The 26,986-nt window shown below is 40.5% G+C and overlaps 1 long non-coding RNA gene across 2 annotated transcripts in view; it reads right to left on the minus strand.

The window, feature by feature from the left end:
- Positions 1-26,986, minus strand: part of LOC125014421 — a 126,832-nt gene that overhangs the window by 41,313 nt on the left and 58,533 nt on the right. Inside the window, exon 1 of one of the 2 annotated variants that reach the window (XR_007113511.1) lies at positions 6,097-6,339. The exons of the other annotated variant lie outside the window; for it this stretch is intronic. This is a non-coding gene — a long non-coding RNA (uncharacterized LOC125014421). Of the gene's footprint in view, positions 1-6,096; positions 6,340-26,986 lie in introns of those variants that run through there. 2 annotated transcript variants of the gene reach the window in all.

The following is a 26,986-nucleotide window of genomic DNA, read 5'->3' on the forward strand; positions in this document are numbered from 1 at the left end:
ATTTGCATTAACTCTAAAAAGAGACAATACAATTCTGTACTGAGGTATCGACTGAAACGCCCTGTAATGAAACCCCAGTGGTGACTGTATTCTCATTACATTTAATCTGGCTATGGCAGGCTGGCAAAATACTGTAGGTATGACACAAATCCTACTTTATTTCTGACCCCTTTTTGCTGTCCTAGTAAACCAAACAGATAACAGCTCGGACTTTCTCATTAAAACAGTTTACAACAGATTTACAATATGTGAGGAGGGGAAGAAGGTACAGAGAGAAGATGGTTTGATGTGAAAGTTGAAAAAAAAAGCCCCCTTTTGCTATTTTCTCTTTCATGTCTTTTTAACAGATGAACTTTGATCAGACATGAGTAAAAAATGGTTTGTGGTTAAAAGTTGGTCTGGAGTCTCTGTTGGGAACTGGTCACGCTCCAGCCATGATCATGCAGGCCTACCTAATCCTTTTGCCACACTTCATTATAAGCCAGACATACAATATATAGTTTATATCTAGAATAATAAACACTGGTCAATGTCTCCCCTGGCCAATGTAGAAAAAGTAAAAGCCGCTATACGCTACCAGTCAAAAGTCTGGACTCGCTGAATTGAATGAGAAGATGTATCCAAACCTTTGACCGGTAGTATGTTTATGAAGAACAAATTACATATTTATGTATTCATGATTTTCAGTGAGGGAAGACCACACCACAGGTCATAATAAATCATTTAATTGATTAATAGCTAATTGTACAATAAAAACATTAACACTAGGCTAAATGGAGAGGGCTAGGATGAGGTCAATGATTAACAAAACTGAACAGGTAATTAAAGCCAAATGGGAAAAGGAATTGCTCCTTTAAATTATTGATCAAGTGAGAGAAATCTGCACTGTATTATAAAACACTGTTTACCCTCTGGTGAGCATGCAGTTCAGGGCAGTCACTAAGTGTTTAAATAAATGAATATGCAATGTACCCGTCAACCTTGACGTGGAATTGTAGTAGAGTTTAACCTGTCAACTTCATCAGATATAAGGATATATTCCCTGGGGAGCATGATGGGCCGCACATATTTTGTCTGTCATGTATTGTCTTAGATGTTTTGTTTGCAAAGTTGACAGTCTGCCCTGAGAGTGACAACTGTTCAACACAGTCAGCCTTTTCAACAGCAGACATGTTGGCATGTTACGGCAGGTGTACCCGGTAACATGAATAATGGATGCTTCCCATTTACATGTTACATATATGATGCTGTGTTGTAGTACAAGCCTTTAAAGCTACACTGTACATTTGATGCTTTAGCACATATTACAAAGTGTAAAAAAAATAGAGGTGTCAAATGCGTTAACACAGATTAATCCATCAACATGATTAATCTGATTAAAAGTTTGCAATGAACCCATCTGCAGTGCAGAATGCATATGTTAGTCGGGGAATCTGCATCGTCCGACAAACCACGACAAAGTCAAGCTGGCAATGCTGGCTTGCAAATATCTGGCCACTCCTGCAGCCACTGCTCCAGTTGGAGGCAACACTGTAAATGAGAAGCGGTCAGCTCTCCTCTCAGACAATGTCAACAAGTTAGTTTGTCTTAGTAGCTGCTGAAAGAGGAGTATCAGGGCCACATCAAGGTGGATAAATGTTTGTTTAAAAAAGAGACAAAAAGTTAAGTTGTTTTGTTGGAACTGTTGAAGGTGTTTAATAAACACATTAAGAGCACATATTCCCTTCTTGAGTCTGTTTGCGCATGCAAAATGATATGCGATTAATATAGATTAAAAATGAATGATATTTAATCATGATTAATCGAAATTAATCCACAGCAACTGTGTGATTAATCTTATTAACAATTTGAATCATTTAGCAGTCAGAACACACGGTGGTTAAATTTGACACCGTCGTCATTGATTTTCTTCACATCACAGATCAGATATTTGCCAAAACCGCACACTTAAATATGCCTACTTGAATGGGCAAGTGATGGGGTGAAACAACTCGAGGCTGTATGTGAAACATCTTCGACATAATATTGTGTAACATTAACAGGCAGGGCTTTGTATTTGATACTATAGGCATGGCTCATTAGCACAAACTGCCTGTTCCTCTGGTGTCTCCTGTCTTGGTTGAATGGTAACGACTCACTACTATCTTTAACTACCAGGCATGCACTGTGCTCCCTGGCTCTTTGTCAAACCCAAGCAGAGAGGCTCTTGGTTTAAGGAATGAGAGTAGTGATTGAATATTTAAGCACCTAATTAAATTCCCCTTCTATACTTGGGTGCTAGGGGGGTTCAGCAACTTTGAGTCACTTGTGCTCGAGTATTTGAGACCTTGTGGTTTGGAAAAATTTTTTGCTTTCCACAATGAGCATGACATTCAGGATTACGAGGGGCAACAATGAAAGGGATTGGGAGCTTTAAACGACGATTGCTGTAACGGCAGTGATGTGACACAGGAAGTTAATTTATTTAATTTTAAAAACAGCAGTCTGCATTCTTGATATCAAGGTTTATATTAAGGTCAAACCCAACAGAATAGTACAACAACCTAAATTGGCAATTACACAGATCATTTATAACATTATGACCACTGGCAGGAGAAGTAATTAACACTGACCATCCTGTGACAACACAATGTCCTGCTAGGAAAATATTTTAGACATGGAATATGTTATCCACGTCCTCGTGCCTTAGAGTTGTATTTGTTTACAACCGAATGGCTCTGATTGTTGTAGGAATATCAAACTGCGTGCAGAAGTATTTTTTTGTCTCTGAATCAGTTGAACCATGACCCGTAATGAAATCCCAGTGGCGTATTACCAGACTCATATTCTGATAAACAATGAGTCTGGCCACGTCAGGCTCAGGAAAGGGTGAATTTGGAGATAAATCGGTCCAAAAGCCCAGCTGGCTAAGCCCAGTGTTGAAAAATAAAGCTCTAACAGATAAATTTCCGTTCAGTCAAAGTTCAACATAACGAGTCAGGCGCAAGGGAGCGAAACAAAAAACTGAAATACTGTTAGGACTTTCCTGTCAACAACCGTTGTAACTAAAGGTTACAAGTAGCTGGAGAGAATTTCAAAAAGGCACTTAGGCTCAACAAGAAATTTCACGTGTATATGAGGGCAACACAGAGCGCACTGTATATCTGGCTATTTTCCAGAAAGTGGACTAAATGTTCAGTTGGAGACATACGCTGCCCGAAATAGAACGACTTACACTCTGCATCCGTGTTCTAAAGGACTTAGCTACAAATACATTCCACACAATAAATTAAATAATTAATTAAATATTAGGACTATCCAGGGTTTGCCCAAATTTAGGCTTTACTTGTGGATGTGTGTGGCACAGCATGTGACTGAGGTGCATGTAGATGCTCATGCACTTTGGAGGCAGTATAATCCCATTGTTTTGTTCTTCCCTGTAGCTACAATTTACTGATTCTCCCTAAACACATCGGGACACTGATAAAGGCTAACTTGGTGGAAGCACGCAGAGAAGCCTCTAGTCGCTCCAGCATACAAAGCTGTACATAGGTGTGTAGTTAAGATTTAGCCAAGCTTAAATTGAGTGATTTTATCTACCTGGGCAACCTGCCCAAGTCTACGTATAGGAAACACTGCTGTGTCCGAGAATGTTCCTTCAATTGTTTCAATAACAATAACATTAAAATAGAATACTGTAATGATTAACTCCAGTAGTGTATACCAGAGACATCTCTCTTATCCTCTGTCCTAACCCGAGGCTTTCATTACAAGAAAGAAAAAAAAACACATGTATGCTACGGCTGGGTGGGATATACAGTATGCTTTTTAGGAGGTTAATGTGAGTGCGGGCTGGGGTAAGCACTTTCCAGCTGGATGTGCCCCTGGGACGGTAATTCCTGCTTATTAAGACGTGTCCAACAAAACTCGGATACAGGCAAGTTAAAGCCATGACTTACCACTAAACTTCTAGCATTACAGATAAATGCTCTTGGTAAATTACATACATAACATCATCAGTCTCCGCTGGCATATAGTGCCAGAAAAGAAATGTGGTGCAAAACCAGAAGCACTGAGAAAAGCCACACTTTTAACATTTTTGTCAACACAGTCTAACAAACCGTTTCTGTGAGGGTACTAAATGGATTCAAGAACTTAATTGCCATCAATCACATGATTTACAATGATGCACATTAAGCTAGTGATGCAACACTTTGTGCTGTGTCTGGCTGCATCCTGCTGGGGATGGCTGCTGCCATCAAGGAGTGTCATTGCTATGGGGTGGGGGTGTCTGGTCTGGTCTAGGTGCGTGATACATGTCTAAATAACATTCACATGAATGGTCCAATAGCTTCCCAGCAGAACATATTTTGTTATAACAAATGTTACATGTTTGCAGCCGAGTGTGAAGTGGCTGGGATGAAGATCAGCCATAGTTCTCAGTCGGAAAAGAGTGGATTGCCCACTCCAGGTTGGGGAGGAGGTCCTGCCTCAAGTGAAGGAGTTAAGAGAATTATCTCGGGAGAGTGGGATGGAACCGGAGATCGGCAGACGGATCGGAGCAGCGTCTGCAGTGATGCGGGCACTTAACCGGTCTGTCATGGTGAAGAGAGGAATAAGTTGAAAGGTGAAGCTCTCAATTTATCGGTGGATCTACGTTCTAGCCCTCAGGAGGAGCTAGTGGACGTGGTCAGGGAGAGGGCCGCCTGGACCTCCCTGCTGAAGCTGCTGACCCCATGACCCGGACAAGCGGGAGATGACGACGACGACAAATATACCCACTTAACTACTGTACAGATATAAAACTCTGAGCTTAGGAATGTATGTAGCCACTGGACATTTTTTTGCCTTTGCAAGACTGTTACACCATGTTGTTGTACATCCTTTAGAATTGATGTTGTACAAGAGGACAAGTATAATATTCAACTGTCTCCCAGCACAATATTTATTATGTTCTAGTATGTGTAATAAGATGAGTGAGTCCTGGATGACCATGCAAGATGTTTAAATGATGCTACTGTTCAAAAGTTTTGGAACATATTTATACGTTATATTTCTTTCTTTCTTTTTTTTTTAATTGAAATGTATGCAGTTTAAAGTCTCAATTTAATGAAAGCATATACGAGATATACTGAAGTTAAAAAAAAATATGTATATTCCAAACTTTTGCAAAGTAACAATCTCTGGCTGATTTAACATGTGAACATACTTGTGACATTCTTCCTTTCTAAAATGGAAATCAAATATATATAGTTTATCCAAATTTTGTTGCAGAACTTCCCAGAAATGTAAGGTGCCTTGCTTTCACTCTTCATCATACAGTTCATCACAAACCATCTATAGACTGGGCCACGGTCCACACCATGTTTTCAAGCTATCCATCTCATTTTCATCCTGAGGTAGTTCTGGTATAGTTTGGACTAAAGTTTTGGGTCATTATCTTGCCGTAGGATGAAGCCCTGACCAACTATAACAGAGTATACTGCATGCTGTTCTAAAACTTTTGACCGGTAGCGTATGTTTCATGCATAATGCACCAGACCGGGAGTTAACCTGAGCTACAGCTTGTTATAACAAAAATAAAGGGGTGTATAAAACGTCCCATTCGAAGGTTTTCTTAAAGACATGATACAGTCTATAAAAGGGATGGGTAACATGGTGGTTGGCTCCAAAGCAGTGTAATATTTTGAAAGTCGTAATATTTAAAGAACTAAAAACGTACCTTTACATCATCTCTGCTCTGCTTTTGTTTTATTCCACTCTGGATGAGGATACTCCAAACCCCTCACTGAGCATGAGTGATCAAATCATACTTTGAACAAAGACCAGCCTATCTCAGGTTATTTTTGCAGTAAAACAGGGCCAGATGTGCTTCCTGTCCCCTCAACTGAAGGCTAGACTATTCTGTAATTTGAAGCATTCGGCAGTAAACTTGCATACACTTGCTGAGAAGTGATTCATTATGTTGTTCCTTGTGTTCTAAAATGTTCAATAGTTGTTGTTATCATTCACAAATGTAATGACTCTCCAAACTGCCTCTCTCAAATCTCAACCGTCACGCAGCTCACAGAACCTTGAGATTTAGTTGGAACATAAAAAGAAGCAAAAATATGTTACCATCAAAATCCAGTTTGCTTTCTCATTTTTCCTCAAGGTGTAGTTTCCTTTTATGCGTTCCCAAACGTTGATTCATCATGGATGATTATTCATTTGACATTTTCAACAGCAACCTACCAAAAAAAAAAAAAAAAGACGGTAAAAGGTGTATTCCCCAAATGCTCATCAGAGAAAATCAAACACAGTGTGACTTTCAATCCTCGGAGGCAGATTATAATGAGGAGAAGCCTGGATGAAGGAGTCTTTGCCATTTTCTCCTAAAGATCCCTATGGATTACCTGGCTTCAAAATACAAAATAACTCTCATGTTTAACAGAGCAGTCACGTACGGAGTCCAAGGAACAAGGACAGCGAGGTTGATCGGAGCATAAAAATTGTCCAGGTGTCCAGACAACCTGAAAGTTGCTCCAGTGTGCTTAACTATAAATGAAACGGCAACACTGAAAATCAGGTGAGAACGTTTCACTGTAGAACAATAGTGGTTGAGCTTTTGATGTAATTTGTACTGGTTATTTTTACATTTTCAGAACGCAGGCTACGAAAAATGTGTATTTCTGTCTGTTAAAGTGAAGACAGGAAGAAGACATGCTCAATTAAAGTCTGTATTATAATATTCATTGATCAGCCTCAATATGAAAACCACTGAGAAGACAAGTAAATAACATTGACCATCTTATGACAATTCAGTGTTCTGCTGGGGAACATTTGGACCTGCCATTCATGGGGATGTTACTCAGACATGTAGCACCCACCTAGACCAGACCCCCACCCAATAGCAATGACACTCCTTGATGGCAACAACCATCCCCAGCAGGATGCAGCCTGACACAGACACACAAAACACTGAAGAACAGCACAAGGTGTGTTGATCTCCAAGTTCACTAGATCCCAAACTGATCAAGTATCTGTGGGATGATCCACAGAGGCCCCTCCCCTCAACCCATAGGACCCAAAGGCCCCCACTAACAATAACCTGTTACCAGGCAACTCAGGACACCCTGCCACACCATCCTGATCAGTTTAAAGCATCACGTACATGCAGATATTGATTAAAATAGGTCCCCATAATGTCTTCAGTTATTCACTTGCCATTAGAAGTTACTAGACAGAGTTATTTCTTTATTTTTCAACAAGTTGGTAGAGGGATTTGTTTGTTTTGTTTCTTCACAAACTGTGCTTGCTCGTAGATGAAAGCTGAATAGTGTGACAAGAGGAGATGAGATTCTCTGGCTTAAAAGCTTAAAACTACACCAGCGGTTCCCAACCTTTTTTCTTCAGAGACCCCCTACTAGCACGAGAAAAGTTGATCCACAACAGCTGAAACACACCAAAGAAACCACAGCGTACTGGCAAAAATAACTGACATATCACTTCTGTTTATTGTTCTCCCCTTTTCTCTTCTCTACTTCATGGTGAATGTAAAAGAACTTCCACTGTTGTTTGCCCGTCAACACTGGTGAAAGTCGCCCTTTTACAGCCTCCCAACCGTGGACTGCTGAGCACTATTTGTACAGTTTGCCATTTGTTTCACCTGGGGACAACAAGTGATTTAGCATTTGCCTCTGTACATCTGTGTTTCAAATGTCTCATTCGCACAGGAATAAGTGAACGGAATAAGTGCTTTGGTCAAATCATGAAGTCTCTGCAACTTCCCGCTTCTACTTTTTGTTTGGCAATTTAGTTTCCTAGTAGATTACCAGTAACAAAAAATATATTTTTGAAATTGTAATGAGACTATATTAACAGGAGAGAATTTACAAACTATTTGGCTGTATTGAAACCAGCTCCACCTTTGTTGTTCTGTATTGAACACATCCCACACACTAAAATATGTCTAGAACATATGTCACCCATCTCATCATCCTTTGTGAGTTACTCCGATGCTTTATTCTGCATGCTACGCAACACTGACTTTGCACCCAATCAACTGTCCAGACTTTGATTTAATCTATGTGAAAAGAAGCAGAAAAAAAAAGAAGACGCAAATCAGACTAAACTCCCAAATCACAGAGATGCAGATTTGCGGAGGAGCCTTGTGGTGGAATGTCCCTGGTGAACACTGCCTCTCACCCAGTGACAGCTGAGATGAGCTCCGGACCCCCTGTGAGCCTCCAGAGGACAAGAAGTTACAAATGAATGAATGAATTTGCTGAAGGTTTTTTACTTTATATATTACAGACATGGCTGATTCCCCAGAGACGACCTCCGTCATTATTACAAATTACTAGCAGTCCCTGGGTAAAAACAGTCTCGTGCAGATAGGGCTTATTATAATAAGGGTGTGCTCACACACAATGTAAAATAATTTCACATAAAGTTAAGGAAAGACAAACTGAAGAATTATTTTAATCCAACTGAAACTCCACGCTATGATTACACACCATAAATGCTTAGAAGCATCAATCATTTTTGAAACGCAAACTTTACATCAATTATAATTTATCTGAGGAAAATATCAGAAAGAGGAGTTCTGAGAGAGTTCTTAGATCACAGCATCACAGCACTCTGCACACACACTCACACCCAGTTATCCAGCTGCAGATGACACCTGTACGGATGGTTTCTTGGCTGCTTCGGGCCAAATGAACAAACCGCAGTGAAAGTTGTGCAAATAACTCAAGGCAAAAATGAGTTTGTTCGCTCACCACAACACACCGCAGTCACTCAGCAGTCATCTACGTGTGTGCTGAACTCTTTCCAAGAACATTATAGTACAAGTTGACAACTTAAACAACAATTTAGAGAGTTCGGCTTTAGCCGCTCCCATTGTTGTTGCTGTTGCGACAACATTAATGTCACAACGTGTTTTATTACAGAACGGAGCTATACGAATATGAGTATCATCTTTTCAGGAAAACTGCTCATTCTGGTCCTTATTACATTTCTTACTAAAGCTGCAGTGTCATCCCATTCTTTACTTGAGACAGGGAGAGGGGATTGAAAAATCATTAGAAGTCCATCAGAATTGTACGCTTCAGACGTTATCGATTCTGTAAATGATGCTCCCGCACCTAAGTCTCAATTGACCTACATAACACACTTGTCTCTGAGCCAGACGTGTTCGGATTCAGATTCATACTTTATTGTCTCCAGGGGGAAATTTGATTTTCAGTCCATGCACACGGCACACAAAACAACATATAATATTTAAGTACATAAAGTATTCAGCACATAACACAAAACACCCAGCACAAGCCACAATATCACAAACAGTAACATGAGAGATATGATGACGGAAAACAATCCTCATGACCTCCTCACTCTAATGCTGCTACTAAATCCAGTAAGTTAGGATAATTGCACGGGCAGTTTTTTTTTTTTTTTGTTCTCCAAACCAGAAGCTGATGAGTTGACTACAAACACAACTGAATGATACTTTCAGTTCATCTGGTTTCACAGGATTCATGTCGGGATGGTCTGGATTCACTGTAGTGTATGGATGATTTGTAAAGACCCAGACATCTGTTCATTTGTATAAAAAGTGCTTAATGAGACGTAATTAAATACATGAGTCCCTCATTTAAAATATATACAGACGGACCAGTCATTCGCAATATTTTTGAGAAACAGAACAAGCAAATCCTCACGCTCCTCATTAGGTCTGGATTTAAGTTACAGTGTTCTTATATTTTTCAGATTATCTACATCATAATGATATCCCAGGGCTCATCACTACAATAAACATAGACTATGATTTCTCTTGGACTTAGTTTGAAGGGAAGCGCTCATAAATTTACTAATAATAATAATACTATTTGTTTAGTGTCCCTTGAATTGAGACCACAATCATTTGTAGTAGAATCTCACTGTTTTAATTTTTTATTTTCTGCTCGTCACTTGTTCAGGTGGATTCAGATGGTGTTTCCAATTTACAACTACCCTCAGGTCAATTATGTTGCATTTGCACATTTTGGAAATAGCAAAGGAGAAATGGAGAGACTTAATAAAGGCAGCTGCTTTTTAAACGCATGAAGTCACTGAATGCTGCCACTGTTACAGCTGACAGTGCTCAGTCAAGTCCTCTTACCATCAGTAATGGATTGCCACAGGGCTCTGTTGTTGGTCCATTACTATTTACATTATACAAAAATAACATCCGTCTTCCTACTTCAATGTCCTTTTTTTTTTTATTTTGCAGATGACACTTCTTTGCCCCAGGCCTCTCACTGGAATCCCGTCAGTCTGCAGTCAGTTATTCCCATTTCTTAATCAGACGTCTTTTGAACACAGAAAAGACCAACATTGTGTCAGACACTGTACTTCTATTATTTTACCTCCAGGACATTGGACCTCCATCCCAACTATTTGAGTAGAGTTCCACTGTTGCCACACTCACTTGCCACTTTATTAGGTACACTTGTTCAATTGCTGGTTAACACAAACAGCTAACCAGCCAATCACATGGCTGCAATTCAGTGCATTTAGGGATGTAGAGATCATCAAGACAACTTGCTGAAGTTCAAACCGAGCACTAGAATGGGGAAGAAATGGGATTTAAGTGACGTTGAATGTGGTGTGGTTGTTGGTACCAGAAGGGCTGGTCTGAGTATTTCAGAAACTGCTGATATACTGGGATTTTCACAGACAACCATCTCTAGGGTTTACAGAGAATGGTCCGAAAAAGAGGAAATATCCAGTGAGCAGCAGTTGTGTGGATGAAAATGCCTTGTTGATGTGAGAGGTCAGAGGAGAATGGATAGACTGGTTGGAGATGATAGAAATGCAACAATGACTCATATAACCACTCGTTACAACCAAGGAATGCAGAATACCATCTCTGAACGCACAACACATGGAACCTTGAGGAAGATGGGCTACAGCAGCAGAAAACCACACCTGGTACCACTCCTGTCAACTAAGAACAGGAAACTGAGACTACAGCTCACACAGGCTCAACAAAACTGGACAATAGAAGACTGGAAAAACGTTGCCTGGTCTGACGAGTCTCGATTTCAGCTGCGACATTCAGATGACAGGGTCAGAATTTGGTATAAACAACATGGAAGCATGGATCCATCCTGCCTTGTATCAATGGTTCAGGCTGGTGGTGGTGTGATGGTGTGGGGGATATTTTCTTGGCACACTTTGGGCCCCTTAGTACCAACTGAGCATGGTTTCAATGCCACAGTCTACCTGAGTATTGTTGTTGACCATGTCCATCCCTTTATGACCACAGTGGACCATCTTCTGACGGCTACTTCCAGCAGGATAATGCACCATGTCACAAAACTCATATCATCTCAAACTGGTTTCTGGAACATGACAATGAGTTCACTGTGCTCCAATGGCCTCCACAGTCACCAGATCTCAATCCAATAGAGGAACCTTTGAGATGTGGTGGAATGGGAGATTGGCATCATAGATGGGCAGCCAAGAAATCTGCAGCAACTCTGTGATGCTATCATGTCAATATGGACCAAAAAAAGGAAATGCCAACACCTTGTTGAAAGTATGCCACCAAGAATTAAGGCAGTTCTGAAGGCAAAAGGCAAGAAAGTATTTAAATTTAATGTAAAATGTTTTATCTTTATACACTGATATATTGAATCACACCTGAAGCACCTTCTTCAGATTAGTGGGAAAATGAAAAAGAAAAAAAGAAAAAAAAGAATTAACACATCAGCACAGTTTCGTATTTGTGGCAATATCTATGAATCTGGAATTGCGTGTCGCCTGACAGGCTGGGATTTGTTTCCTGGTGACCCAGTCATGGTTCATCTCCTTACTGACAACGGCTCTCACTGGAGGTTGCGATGGGGTTGCAGGGAGGATGGTGGGATAAATGCCGATATGCGGAAATGAAACAACTATTATCCCCCACAGCTCTGTGTGGCAGGTTATTAATCAGTTCACCATGCATCACTTGCTCATCAGATAAGTATGAGGCTGGAGTCTGTTTCAATCAGTGCTCTTGCAGCGTCTTTATGATGGTGAGACCACGATGACACCGATAGAAATGTGCTGGCGCAGTGAGTATCAGACATGACATTGGAAGGCCAGTGGATAGCACCATTGTGGAGCCCCGGCTCATAATCAGCTTAGAGAGGAACAAAAAAAAAAAAACTCCCTTCAGTTTTAATGATTCATCTATAACAAGGTTCCAGCCTGTGAAAGCTTTACTAGAAGAGCAGCAGATGTTGTAATATGGAACGAGATGTTCATCAATTAAATACGATAGTAGGACCATTTAGCAATAAGGTTTTTGCCCTCGTAGAAAATGTGCAATTGTCCACAATGTACCTCATATATAACCACAAACCTGGTTTCTAATAGCATTATTTTCCAAAAAGGGAAAATACATTTAGAATTATTAAAATATTTCAGATACCGTACCTTAATTTCCTTCCTAATAACTTCAATCATTATTTGAGTCATGAATGGTTCGAAGGGGGATCTACGGCAAACTTAATAAAGAATACTAAGATAATGATAATTAACATACTCCTAATCTTTGAATTTATTTTTTTCTCCATCTTTGGAACTAACAATCATGCTATAGTACACATATAACAACAGGACGTATTTTTACACAGATACAGGACACATCACATATTAAATTACGGTTGAATATTAACGATTCACTAGATTTCAGTCTGCACTGTTCTCATCACAGTAGACACAAGAAGAAAAATAACCAAAATATTTTAAATAATTACAAAAGAAAAGTCTTTACCACAATATTGTCTGAGTGAAATCAAAAAATAAAGCATATTTAAATATGCATAGTACTGAGGGGAAAACTGTCACCAGTCAGCTGAAAAATGCACTTTTCCTGCCTTCCTGCCTTTTGAGAAGCTGGAGCGAGTTCTTGGAAATCTCAAGCGGTGAAGTCTTACTTAAATGATAAATATCTGTCAAGATGTTCTCTGTCATGTGAGAAAGCTGGGGTTTGTCCCTGAGTGCGTGTCGACTGTGGAGAAGGAGGCTGCCTTCGCCACAGCTCCTCATTCCTGCCGTTTAGGACTCAAGTCGTGAGGCGAGGGATCATGTGGTTTGAGCTACTATGGGAACAAAGGCAGTACGTTTTTACTAAATCGTCCGGACAGACGAACCAAGCAAATGAGTTTGGATGCAGCTTTTGGCATATGACACCATAAACCCACTTAAACCTATGAGGTCCAGTGCAGTGTACTCCAAATATTCTACCACCTTCTATTTTGTGTGGACAGGGGTGGGGTAGCATACGTACACATTTGACTGAGGGCCCCCCCAGAACCTTGGATCACCATTGTTTTGCAGGCAGGATTTTCATAGATTTAAACAAGAGATTCATTGATAGCACATTGCCCCCATCAGTCTGTCAGTCATTCACTGGAGAGAAGAGTAAAAATCTCTCAGTGAGTCTAGTGTATGTTCTCATATCCTAAAGCCTTTGTAAGCCACTTTGCATGATAATATATTTTTTTAAATGGCTTATGTCTTGTTTTAAAAATTGAATCAATTGTCATATTTTTTATTTCCTGGTCGTTCAAGTTTACCTCTGACTGAGTCCTGGCATTCAAGCTAATTTGTGCTATCTGAGTGTTTTCACACACGCGTGTGCTGCTATTCGTGACAGATGACACATTTGCACAGACACACGCCCGAAGCCTGGAAGTGACAAGACAAATTGTTTTGGAACCGAGCCCCAGATAGCCATCCTCACGTTGACTGAGGCATCTGCAAGCGGCAAGATAAAAGCCAGAACTGGATGTGGATCCAAAACTCTCCACAGAAGGATGAGCTCTTGCGCTCGCTCTCGACGGCGGACGGTTTGACACCGATGAGCCTTTCCTCCGGCAAATAAATTGTGCCCAGATCCATAATCCCCTCCATCCAAAAGTTCAGACCATTGTCTGGTTGCAAAACTGCAGATTCGTGCAGAGTCTGAACATGTCAACGCCACGCTGCTCATGCCGTCTTGATTAAAGAGATGGCAAAATACATTCCAGACTTTCTATGTTTTATTTTTTTATTTTATGCAATTTCCCATCAGGGGCACCTATATGTTTTCACAGAGATGAAAAAAGAAATGCAGTTAATCCATCTTCCAGTACTATATCAAGTTTATATCAAGCTGCTGTATCTGTTCATACAGACTGCACTACCAGTCACTTAGTAAAACATGACTTGGGTCAGGTCAGATAGACGAGCCAAGAGCTCAGACTAAACAGGACGAATTTAGCTGTTATGCTGCACACAAATGGAAAACACTGCAGACTATAAACATTTCTCTTTGCAAGTGCTTATTGGAGAGCTCCTTGAATGCACTTTAGCATTTCGATTTAATGATTTTAAAGAAACTCTGCACTCTTATTTTATGGTCTACTTTAGTCTAGCTTTTTTTTCCTTTGACATTTTTTTATTGCTGCTACCATAACTTTTTTCTAACTGTATATCTTATCACCTTTTTAATGTAAAGCACATTGTGTTGCCCTGTGAATGAAATAAATAAAGCCGCCTTGCCTCGCCTCACCTTATCATGATTATACTTTCACCACTGTTCTGTTTCCTCATATTGAGAAACCTGATGTGACAAGCTTTCTAACCACCATATAACCTCTTCTTTCAAACTCAGGTCAGTCGAGGTGAGATGTAGATGACGGGAAAACCTGCTACTGAACTTTTTTCAAGCTTTGATATAATTATGACACCTCATTACCATTACTACTGAATAAAGGACTCATCATGATATGTGGGCAAGTGACAACTCAGCTTTATTTATATAGCACTTTAAACAACAGCTACAGCCGAGACAAAGTGCTTTACATGGATAAAATAAGAGCATAAAAAAGTAACACAATTAAAAGCAATAAAACAATAAAAGCATTAAAACAATAAAAGATAAACAATAAAACAAAAAGCAAAGAAATTAATAATAACAGAAAGCACTAAAAGCAGTGGAATAAAAATGTGTTTTAAGACGAGTTTTAAAAATGGACAGTGCAGTTGTCTGATGTGCAGTGGTAGATTGCAAGGAGTCAAGGACATATTTGCCAGCTCCGGAGCGCTTCTTTTTCGTAAATGCCAACAGAATCCGTCTGACTCTTAAATGAGTTATCAACTTTTAAAAATGCCTCTGACCAGTAACAAAGAATTACATTATAGACTGTGATATTCTGGAAGGAAGTTTCAGACGGAGTAAATTACTCTGCTGTCAGAATCCAGGTAATGATTTTTCCCAAAAATGGATATGCCACACTCCAGAAAATAGCCACAATTACAACCAGCAGCCAGTAAGAGCCTTTGAGAGTCTGTGGCGACGCAGACTGCAGTGGAGATCTGTAAAATTCTATTAGGAGCACGGCTACCATCTCCTGCACAGTCATTGACTATTCTGCGGGCCAGGGCGACAACCATTATGGATGGGGGAACCAATTACTCCTTCTACACCATGCAATATTTATGAAACACTTAGCCAGCGGTCTGGAGGTTAATATTTCATTCACAGATAAGACAGAAACTTATACCCAGAATAGAACTTCAAAGAGAATCGCTTTAAGTACCTCCTGCTGTGAGAGGCATGTCTTGGGTTGTTGCAATGTCACCAAACGCCCACACCTGTTAATGGGATTGATTAATAAATAGTGCTTTCAGCACAGTGCGTACCCTCCACCCGTTTAACATGGATGGAGTGTACAGCGTACTGTACGCGTGGTTTAAAGACTCCAGCTAGTGATGCGACATTGATCAAGCTCCGCGTCTTTGTTAGGCTTCAGGCAGAAAGGAGGAGCACGGATTAGTTGTTCAATAAACAATCTGCCAGTGCCGGGGTCATTTTCAGCGGCAATTAGACTTTGTTAGAGGAGGATTGATGAATGGCTTTTCCACGGCAGACAGATGTCAGGCTTCTTCTCAGACAGTAATTCTAATCCTCGCAGTCCAGTGCGACGCTCCAATGATCCGTCATGATAATTTGAGCCACTCCGTCACTATACCAGTGGACATATTAATACAAATAATAATGGTAATGATAATATATTTTATTTGTAGTGCATCAAAAGAGCTCAAAGAGCTACATAAAAGCAACAGGAGTATTGTGCAGGTGAACCTAAAAGTGGCAGTCGTCACAACTCCATTGGCCTGGCCAGCCCTTCGTCTATAATCTCAGATTGTAATGCTGAAGAGATTGGAAAATTATATATGTTCACATTATGTAGGGGCTCAATCTGGGCGTTAATCCGTTATCGACACCCAGAATGCCACCTACCTTCCTCCATTTCCTGATGGAAAAACATCTTCCTCTGGAGGTGTGATCTCCACCAGCCTACTGTTTTCCTTGAATGAAAGACTTCTATTAAACTCATATAATCCTCTCAAGAATCCTCTCGGAGCTGCAACGTTTTGGCACAAGACAGTTATCCGCACTTTAAAGTTAAAATATAGCAACACGCATTGAGAATTTTAAACATGAAGTGGCGGTCTCGGAGATTTCAGTGAGTTTAAAGGAGAAGTCAGTTACTTACAGAATCACAGTCAGTAATGGGTAATAGTCTGTGATCTGATTTTATTCTGCACACAGCATGAGTCTGAAGAGGAGGACACAGTGGGCCTGTTCAGACCTGGGCTATCAGCTTTAGGTAAACATGTTCAGACTTGGCATTAACATACGTCTCCAAATGTGTTTCCGTTCAATCTCAGTGTCATGCTCCTTATGCAAATAAACTGAAGCGCAGTTACCGTCTCTGATGGATCGCTACCGCTGCTCCCCAAACTAGAAATGCTCTGTTTTATGTTTGTGCTTCATGACTTGTTTCTATTTACTGATCTCTACCCTGACGTTAATTAGACCTGCACCTGACTCAAGCATGTAAAAAAGTCTCTTGGCTGGAGTTGTCCCCTTAACCCTGAATGTGAAGAAAACAGTCTCTGTGTGTATCTCTACTTGGAACAAGCCTGTGAATTATCTGTTTGAGGTCAAGATTAAAAATTAAACAACTGCAAAGGTGAACGATGTAAAATACTTGGGAATCAAACTAGATAAGAACTTAAAATCTTACAAGCAAAAAGGTACATCTGCAAGAAGGTTAAACCAAACCAAACTGTTTTCAATTCATTAGAAGAGACATTACATGCAAAGTTGCACAGCTCTACATGCACGCTGTGATTCTCTCTCATTTACTATACTGCATCACATCATGGTCACAAGCTTCTCAGGTCACTCTTAGACCCGTAGTAGCAATATATAAACAGGCAAAAAACACAACCTCCTTGCATTTGAAAACCTCATCATTTACTGTAATATCAGACTGGTTTTTAAATGTCTTCACAATCATGTCTCATCCCTGCTTTCTGCACTGATAAAAAGACGTTGGACCTCAAGTCAAGCAAACACGCGAGCCTCCTCAATGGTGACTGTATCGTTCCTAGGTGAACAACATCATTTAGACAGTCTGCCTTTGCAGTGAAAGGGGTTAACCCATGGAACACTCTACCCACTTACTTAAAAATAGAGACGGATGCAAACACTTTCAACAGAGCTCTTAAAGCAACAGCAATGCTCACATGTAGAAATATCTCCTTTTACCATTGTTTTTAATAATACTATAAAGTTAATGTTGCTCCTCATACATCAACATGACCACATTAATAATTAACATAGAAATCGCACTCATTGTTCGTAAATATGTAAATTTTTACTTTGATTATTTTCTTATTTAGTTAGTTAACAGCTACAGAAATACCTGTGACTGAGACCATGTCCAAATGTGCTCAAAGATTAGATCTCAATACTTCCTGGTGGTGTTCACACCTGTCATTAAAGTGATAGAATGCAAAATCTGAACAGGCTCAGTGAAAGGAGGCGGTTACCTCTCTGAGAAGGTGAAGGTAAATGGAGGGAGAAAAATGAACAACATCTGAAAAATGTCACCAAAATAATTTTTAAAAAGTCTTTTTATGCCCTACAATGACACTGGAGGGTTGTAATTTAGAATTCTGAGTGGCCTATTATATGTAAGGGATGATACCCAACGAGGAGGCGATTCATTTCTGATAATGGACACCTCAATAGGCATTATCCCGCTTATACCATGGTCACTTATGAATTAAATAAATATTAGGTCAATTATTAATACGTTAATGTTGTTTTTAACTTTTCAAACTGAATATTTAACATCTCCCGTCCTGCATACTTATAAAATCACTCGTTTTGTCGACCGTATTGCTGCTGTGATAAACTGTGAAGTAACGTTTGTTTTGTGTTTCTGTTGCCATGGTTACAATCATTTAGAACTGTCATCAGGTAATTTGACCAGAACATCTTTATGGGTGTCCATTATCATTTTTTAATGTACACCCCGCAGCAAATCAGAATCCAGGATTCACCCAGACCATGGGTTAAAGATTCCCTTTTCCAGAATTTCACCTACCCTCCTTGATGGAAAAACGCCCTTCTCTGACGATGTTCTCCATCCGTGTCAGACCCATGACTGTTGTAACATCGCCGCTCACAAAGTTTTAAACAGCCCTTGTTTAATTATACTTCTGATTTTCAATGGGTTTTGGCCCAGCGTGATTAGCAGATGAAGGCAGACAGGGATAAAGCTCCTCGTAAGTAATTAGTATGATCAACATAATAAAGACTTGGCACTTTCTCCTAATTTTAACTTCAACAGGCACAACTTGGACTTTTATTTGGCGACTATAGGGAGAAATGTAAATTACCACAGCAAGCTTTAATCTACACTTAACAAGCATTTTATATGTGCGAGCTTTATTAAATATTAATCGGTTTATTATAATTACAAGGTAGAAATGCAATCTAGACTCCCCCCTTGGGATCTTCCGCATAAACACAAAACCTCTAATGACAGACGTTAATCAGTCAACCAATCAATCAGTTGTAAGGACTGCACTTCACTACTTAGCAACTACTGATTTGTTTTTGTGTGCTGATAGTCACTCTAGGCCGTCATTAATATTCGTTTTACACAGTTAAACAAGAGGCTCCGGCATGCTTAGCATCCTCTGAATTCATGATTATTCCAATTTTCAGTGCTCAGCTGAGGATAATAAGTTCAGTGGGAGCGCACATGTGGAGGTAATACCACTGTGGTGGTTTAACCATTACTGCTGTGTCAAAGAGCCCTGCCTGCCGCACTCTGCCAATTCACCGAGGGGGCTTTATTTTAATGCATGAATATTTGCTATAATTAACACTCACACACACTGGTGGATAAAAAATATCACACAGCAGAAAACATTTTTGATCCGCCTTTTGCAAGAGGGAATTACATGGCAGCGCGGCGCTATAATTTGGGTGGAGAGGAGGTCTCAGTCAAACAGGATGAGTCACCGCGGGAATGGGCGGGTGGTGGTGGTGGTGGTGGTGGTGGTGGTGGGGGGGGGGGGGGGGTTGCAATGATTAAACTACGCAGACACAAAGTCCTGTCAGGAGCACTGATGTATGCCACAGATGTTTCTCTCTGTCAAGGCACAGCCAGCAGCACAGGGACGCACAAACTGAAAGCACGCTCGCCGAAGATCGAATTCATGGACGCCGGGCTCAACGTTTCTCTGCTTATTGTTGGTCCAGATATACTACTATTAAACCGTTTTCATGACTGACCTGAGAATACCTCAATAAACTAAGCTGAACTCAATAGTGTTTGAGAGTAAAATACATTTGCTTAGTCAAAAAAGGCCATGTCAACATGACCGTGCATCTAAGTTTTTTCCATTTGTTTGTTTCTCTCTAGACACAGATGTGACTGGAAGCCAATGACTGAGACGGGGGCTGTTCTTCAAGACGAAAAAAAAATATATTCCCTAGGCTTAGTTCTCTTTGCTGACTGTGCAAAGCCTCTTACATTTGAAAAGACGGGACCCCACGTTTTGCTTCAGCCAGATATTCCTTTCTTTCTAACCCTCAGAGAAGAAAGACACATCAAGGTTCTGCGTGACAGGAAGTTAAATTACGTCTAATATCAGGAACTGTTTGATGAAGAGAAAAACACTTTTTTTTTTTCGTATTCGCCGGCATAGCTCTGCCTCCGTTTACTCGGCGGACTGACATCTCCATCTACGCGCGATGCAAATTCGACGGGCTGTCGTTTTGCTATTAGAGGCAACAAAGTCATCAGCAATTTTTACTTCATCGTGGTTAACAATGCAGGACCAAATGCAGAATTAAGCACCATAATAATGCCATCTTCTCGGTTTCAATAGTATATAAATCCCTCCGCGCTACGCTCTGTTGATTCACTCAATAGTTGGCCTCTTACATTGTTCTAAAGTGTTGCCTAATAGGAATTCAACAAACACAAGAGAGCGCTCTTTTTTCAGGGGAAATTAACAGTAATTACACACTATAATAAAAAAACACAGCGTTCCGAGTCACCCCATTTAGCGTATACAACGGGAATGTTACAGAGGGAAAGCAAACTGCCCAGTGGTTTTAATAAGCCCATTAAAATGTGAAATCCATTTTGACCACCGGACCTACTTAACAAGCCAACAAGGACCTTGATAATCCAGCTTGGATATAGGATGAAATGATTCACTGGATACTGTGCACGTCCCTAAAAAATAAAAATCAATCACAAACAAAGGGTATTTACAATTTTTTTCCATGATGTTAGTTCTAGCAGCCACTGTGCACAGTATACCAGAGGTACTGGAGAATTAATTTAATGTTGTTTGGTACTTTTTTTATTTTTTTTAGTGTAAGCAACAGGTGACAGCAATTTCCACTTGAGAGTATTCTAAAAAACACAGATATCCAGTCAGAGAGACTTCATGGTCTTAAAAGTTTTCCCTCAAGAGATTCATGCTTCCACCCCATCTTCACAGATGAGGAACTTTTCTGCCAATTTATTATTCATTGCATCTCGGGCCAAGGGAAAATTAATTCCTAACATGGAGATATTTGCAAAGGCATGAAAGCAATCTCATTTTCCTTAATCTCAATGGCAGGGGCAAAAAGAAAGCCAGCCTTACATCAAAGGGCCGTGTTTGTTTGCTTGGCCACTTTCATTCACTTTGATTAGGTCCACATCAACCCCTCGTGCGATCTGTGTTGTAATTCGTGTGATCCTGACATTTTCTTTGCTTCCCCTGAAAGATCCTATTTCCACACGCTGTGGATTCGATTCCATTTATCACTGATCCACGGTGCCCAAATCATCTTAAATCGTGGAATTATTCTGACTTTTCTTATAAAATGCCCTTGATTGTAGTTTTTTTTTGTGATATTTTGCATATATGTTAATTGTAAGTATCACTGCATTTTATGAGAAAGTATTTAACACAGTTTTCTTATAAGAAAAATATTCTTTACTATCGTGCAATGCTTTGAAAATATATCTATGGGGCCACTTAAAAACAACCAGAGAACCAGGCTCCATGGAAGCAGTGGAGAGCAATGAGGTATCCTGAAGTGGAACAAAAGTAATTCTAAGCTCTGGTAATGAGCTCTAATGCTTATTACCAGAAAACCAAATTTGCCTGAGGGTGCAACAGAGGAAAGGCCGCGTTCTTACCAAAATAAAAGAAGCAGAATGTCTGTGCAGTGCAAATTTACTGACATCTTTCGGCCTGTCAGATTAGACCATTTTCACCCGTCTGAACGGTGCAACACGAGCCACGGGTGGTTGAGCTGCACGCACATATGATGGTGGTATGGTGCGCCACCATCACTGCTGGGTTTTTTTCTTTGTCACATATTGCCAACTGTTGAACAATTTGTTTGAAACACTGGTGTAATCTGGTGCAACCTCCACGTATAGAGGCAAGTTAAGGTTTCCACATGGGAACCATTAACCCCTATCCCAAAGAACCCCACTAACAACCTTCTGTTGCCTCCCTCTGGTGGAAAGTTGGTCTAGAACCTCATTCTCTGGCAAAGATCTACTGGGCCAATTGAATCATTTGGACGGGCTTCATGGAGTGGACAGACAATGGCAAAGTAGTCATACATGTCATTTGAGCCCCGTGGTCGTAGGAATACCCAATAGATGGGGTAGATCAGGTAGATAGGAGATGGCACTGGCAAAGTCTAACACTTCTAACTAATTGTGCATCATAACAGAGAAAAGTCTTTGACATAATGTCGTGCAATTTGTTTTATAATACTCGTTTTTTTTTAAATCACCTTCCCAGTCTGCCCCTACTTCCTGTTTCTACTATTGTAAGTCTCAAATATCATTGTACTTTTTAATGACAACTTCCTTAACAGTAGGTGACAGTAGGTTGCACACCATAGAAGAAGATCCGTAAAGTTTGTTTACATATCATTAGCCTTATAGCATAATTGCCCAAGGCATTTTCTGACTTACTGTTACAATAAAATACCAATGTGCTTGCTAAAAATTGTGTTTTTTCTTATATTCTGAAAACATTCAAATACGACTTTGGCAATTACGCTCTTAGTCTAACGATATGCTAATTCAGCACGGCAACACACACGTACGACGCAGATTATATGAGATCTTACGCTGAGGACAAAGGAGAAGAAAAACCTCAGGGAGTTTTGTGGAGTGAGGTGTTGACACTTCAAAGCACAGTGTTTTTCAGTCTTTGCCTACTGATGAGGTAATCACAAAAAAAGGGAAATTTTGTGTACTTGAATCCTTTTGAATTGCACTCTTTGTGTAATTTATTTTGTGTTTGTGGATAAAAAGCTGCTACTTAAGATACTGTTTTCTTCCATAGTGCAGCGTTGGCTGTTATAGATACAGTAAGTGAAGATTCTCTTTTCTAAATGTACATAATTAGAGTTTTTTTTTTGCATATTTCTCAGTAGTTACACTTTTTTATTTAACGTATTTTGCATGAAAACACCAACTGAGTCTCAAACTACCCAATCTTTTCATTCAATACATTTGAGAAGTTGAACATTTTCTTCAGGACCCACCATCTTTTATCAGTGGTGGATCCTGAAGCCAGATCAGTTGAGAACCACTGTTCTATAACTTTAAGAAATACTGTTTTGTCTTTGAACCTAATATCTAGATCTGTTGCCAACTGTGAAAGAGACATTATGAACACATCTGTCTGCTTTAACTGAAATGACCACGATGTCTTTGCCATCCCACATGTTGAGACCTCCTGACACCAACACGTGGCCGTGTCTGCGGTATTAAATAAAATACTGTCCACGATGTTAGTTTAAGGTCAAAAAATAAATTTGGAAAAAATTTTAACTTCATGTGACAAGTAGTGCCACATAAGGGTGACACGTATCCAAAGTCATAAATCACGATTTGAAAAACTCATTCTTAATATAACTAAAGATCTGTCTACTGTGGATATTGTTTACTACAAAATAGCTTCCAAAAATGCCTTTTGCAATTTAACATGAATTTCAATCATCGTTTCCTCATCGAGGCACAAAAGCATATTCATCACTGACAGCGTAATAATGTCCCATCTACAGTTCCAATGGTGACAGAAGAACTCCCCTCAAATATTTATTATGCAACATTATTAAATTATGTTCAGCAGTTATGGCTTTGTTTTCTTTTCCTTTTTTTCCACTTCCTCTGCTATCTGAGATACCCAGTGGCATAAAATACCATTAACTTTGCTCCCTTGCTGCCGGCTGTCTGTTTGTCTGATACCATATATTTAACTCTTCTGTTAAAGCCAAGCCCCCCCCCCTCCCATCCCCCATCGCTCTCATCCACACAGACTCTGTATCCTCTTTCTCACACATAGGCGCATGGCTCCCTCATCCTATCTTTTAGAGAGAATGGGTAATTATATAAACAGCTTTCAGCGAGGAAGGGATTAGGTCCCGGAGAAAGTGATGCTGTCTAATGTTGGCACGTCGTATACTGAAAAACAGGCTCAGGAGTATGCTGTAAAGGCAGCTATGGAGCCAGGAAGACCATGCAGAGGACTGTAGGGGGGAGTCGTACCACGCATGAGCGACTTAGTTTACAGCGCAGTGCTGATGTTTCCCATTGTTTCATCAATTCTGCGTACCTTGCCGTGGGATTGACAGCGCATTTAACAAATGCAGAGATGAGGGAGTCCAGGTGAGTTTGTTAAGCTGAGACGCCCACCAGTCGCAGGTGTTTTCTCGGTATGATACCTTAAGATGTCGAATAAACTACGCTTGCACCTGCGACTGCCGTGTCTCGCCAACCCATGCTTCAGCGCATTCAAGTGTGCGATTTGACATCCGTGTTCAGAAAGACGACGGAAGCTGGAGCGTAGGAGGCGGATATGCATAAAATCGCTTGAACTGGTTTGTGTGTAATATCTGCTGACAATTACTGCATAACCGGGGAAATCGTCTCAGTAAACTCAGACTTCTCATGCCGACAGAGTATAAGCGCAGACTCATTTTGTACCTTCTTCATGTCACAGAGAGGATCTGTTTCTCGCTGAACTACATTTCAGACATTAAGAAATCCGGATCCGGCACGGATTCCAGGAGTCAGACTGTACAGGTAATTGAAGCTGTGCCAGCCATTGTTGAAAAGCACTTCCATCCTTTTGAGCAAAAAAAGTGAAGAAGAAAGAAAGGGGAGAAAAGTGTGAAAGAGGGGAATGGGAGGGCTAGAAATGGAAAGAGATGTCTTTGCGCCAGATATAGGTGCCTGCGGAGACAGTTTTCCAGTCGGCGGGCCTTCTGGCAGGAGGTATTTCCTGAGACTGTACAAGGAAAATAAAATGTCAAGCTCTGTCCCATTGCAGCCTATACAGTGCAATGTCTGGTGTCAAATCAAAACCTTGACAACAATGAGGACGCCGTAAATTGCACCTCAGGGGAAGTGAGGTGAAACTTGGCATAAATCCAGTTAAGCAGGGATGCATGTGGACTTCAAGGTAAGTGTCACAGAATATGCAGGACTTTTGCTTGAGACATATTGCTGGGGCCCTAACTGATTCAGTGACCAAAACAGAACTAACGCAGCATTAGAAGCTATTAGAACCTCTCCACTTTATCTGCAGCTGTTTATGCCAATTACAGTACTTTACATTGCCCTGCATTTAGTGTGACACAAGTTCAAACAATGGAGTAAAAGTATTACAAAACTATGTAGTTATAACAAATAGAACCACAAGCTGGCGGCTGTGTGCCTCCACCAATCACTCAAAACGTGCTTTACATCCATTCCTGTCCATACTCATAATAAATGCTGTTAAGACTTCTGATTTCACATTTAAGCTGACCTTTTGGATATGAAATGCCATCACTTCATCATTGGATTGGAGCTGTGTAGTAGTAGTTAGAGAAGCAGCTTTGGGGCTGAAACAAATCGTTTGAGTTGGTTTTGTTTACAACAGCATGGCTGCAGCTGGAGATGTGAACAGCTAACAGCTATTAAGGCATTTGTCAAGAATACCTTAATCACTTAACGTCACAGACTTAATTGCTCTGCTTGGTTGGAAGACGAACCAATTGCTGCATTTGATTGAAATGTGCCCAATAATGAAATTCAAACACAGTGTTACCAGACTCATATTTTATAAAAGCTGAGTCTGGCTGAACAAGGCGACAGACCAGCGATTTCTAATCTGTGCGTTCTTGAGTTCAAGTGGATATTTGTGCCAAATTTGAATGAATGCAGTCGAGGTGTTACTGATATACTGCACTCAATTGCCACTTTATTAGGTACACCTGTTCAATTGCTTGTTAAGACAAATAGCTGATCAGCCAGTCACATAGCTGCAATGTAGAGGGGATGAAGACAACTTTCTGAAGTTCAAACTGAGCATCAGAATGAGGAAAAAAGGGGATTTAAATGACTTTGAACGTGGTGTTTGTTGGTGCCAGACGGCTGGTCTGAGTATTTCAGAAACTGCTGATACTGGGATTTCCAAGTACAACCATCTCTAGGGTTTACAGGGAATGGTCCGAAAAAGACAAAATATCCAGTGAGCAGCAGTTGTGTGGATGAAAATGCCTTGTTGATGTGAGAGGTCAGAGGAGAATGGGCAGACTGGCTGGAGATGATAGAAAGGCAACATTAACTCTGGCAACAACTAAGCACTGGTTACCACCAAGGAATGCAGAATACCATCTTTGAACACACAACATGACAAACCTTGAAGAAGAAGGGCTACAGCAGCAGAAGACCACACCTGGTACCACTCCTGTCAGCTAAGAACAGGAAACTGAGACTACAGCTCACACAGGCTCACCAACACTGGACAATAAAAGATTGGAAAAACGTTTGCCTGGTCTGACGAGTCTCGATTTCAGCTGCAGTATTCAGATGGCAGAGTCAGAATATGGTGTAAAAAACATAAAAGCATGGATCCATCCTGCCTTGTATCAATGGTTCAGGCTGGTGGTGGTGTGATGGTGTGGGGGATATTTTCTTGGCACACTTTGGGCCCCTTAGTACAAACTGAGCATGGTTTAAATGCCACAGCCTACCTGAGTATTGTTGTTGACCATGTCCATCCCTTTATGACCACAGTGTACCATCTTCTGACGGCTACTTCCAGCAGGATAATGCACCATGTCACAAAGCTCATATCATCTCAAACTGGTTTCTGGAACATGACAATGAGTTCACTGTACTCCAATGGCCTCCACAGTCACCAGATCTCAATCCAATAGAGCAACTTTGGGATGTGGTGTGAGATCATAGATGTGCAGCCGACAAATCTGCAGCAACTGTGTGATGCTTTAATGTCAATATGGACCAAAATCTCTGAGGAATATTTTCAACACCTTGTTGAAAGTATGCCACCAAGAATTAAGGCAGTTCTGAAGCAGTTCTGAAGGCAAAAGGGGGTCCAACCTAATAAAGTGGCAAGTGAGTGCAGATTCAAAATTACATTTAGTAGGGCTCTAGCTTTTAGCTAGGATGTTTGTGCAGAGAAAGCAACTTCCTAAAGGAATTACAACCTTCTAACCGAACACACTGCATTGTTAATGTTTTCTTATCTGCACTTATCCTTAGAAGTTCGAGCCTATCCCAGCTGACAAAGGGAGAGACCCGGGGTA

Source organism: Mugil cephalus, chromosome 10 (genome assembly GCF_022458985.1).
Source record: "Mugil cephalus isolate CIBA_MC_2020 chromosome 10, CIBA_Mcephalus_1.1, whole genome shotgun sequence".
Taxonomy (NCBI): Eukaryota; Metazoa; Chordata; class Actinopteri; order Mugiliformes; family Mugilidae; genus Mugil; species Mugil cephalus.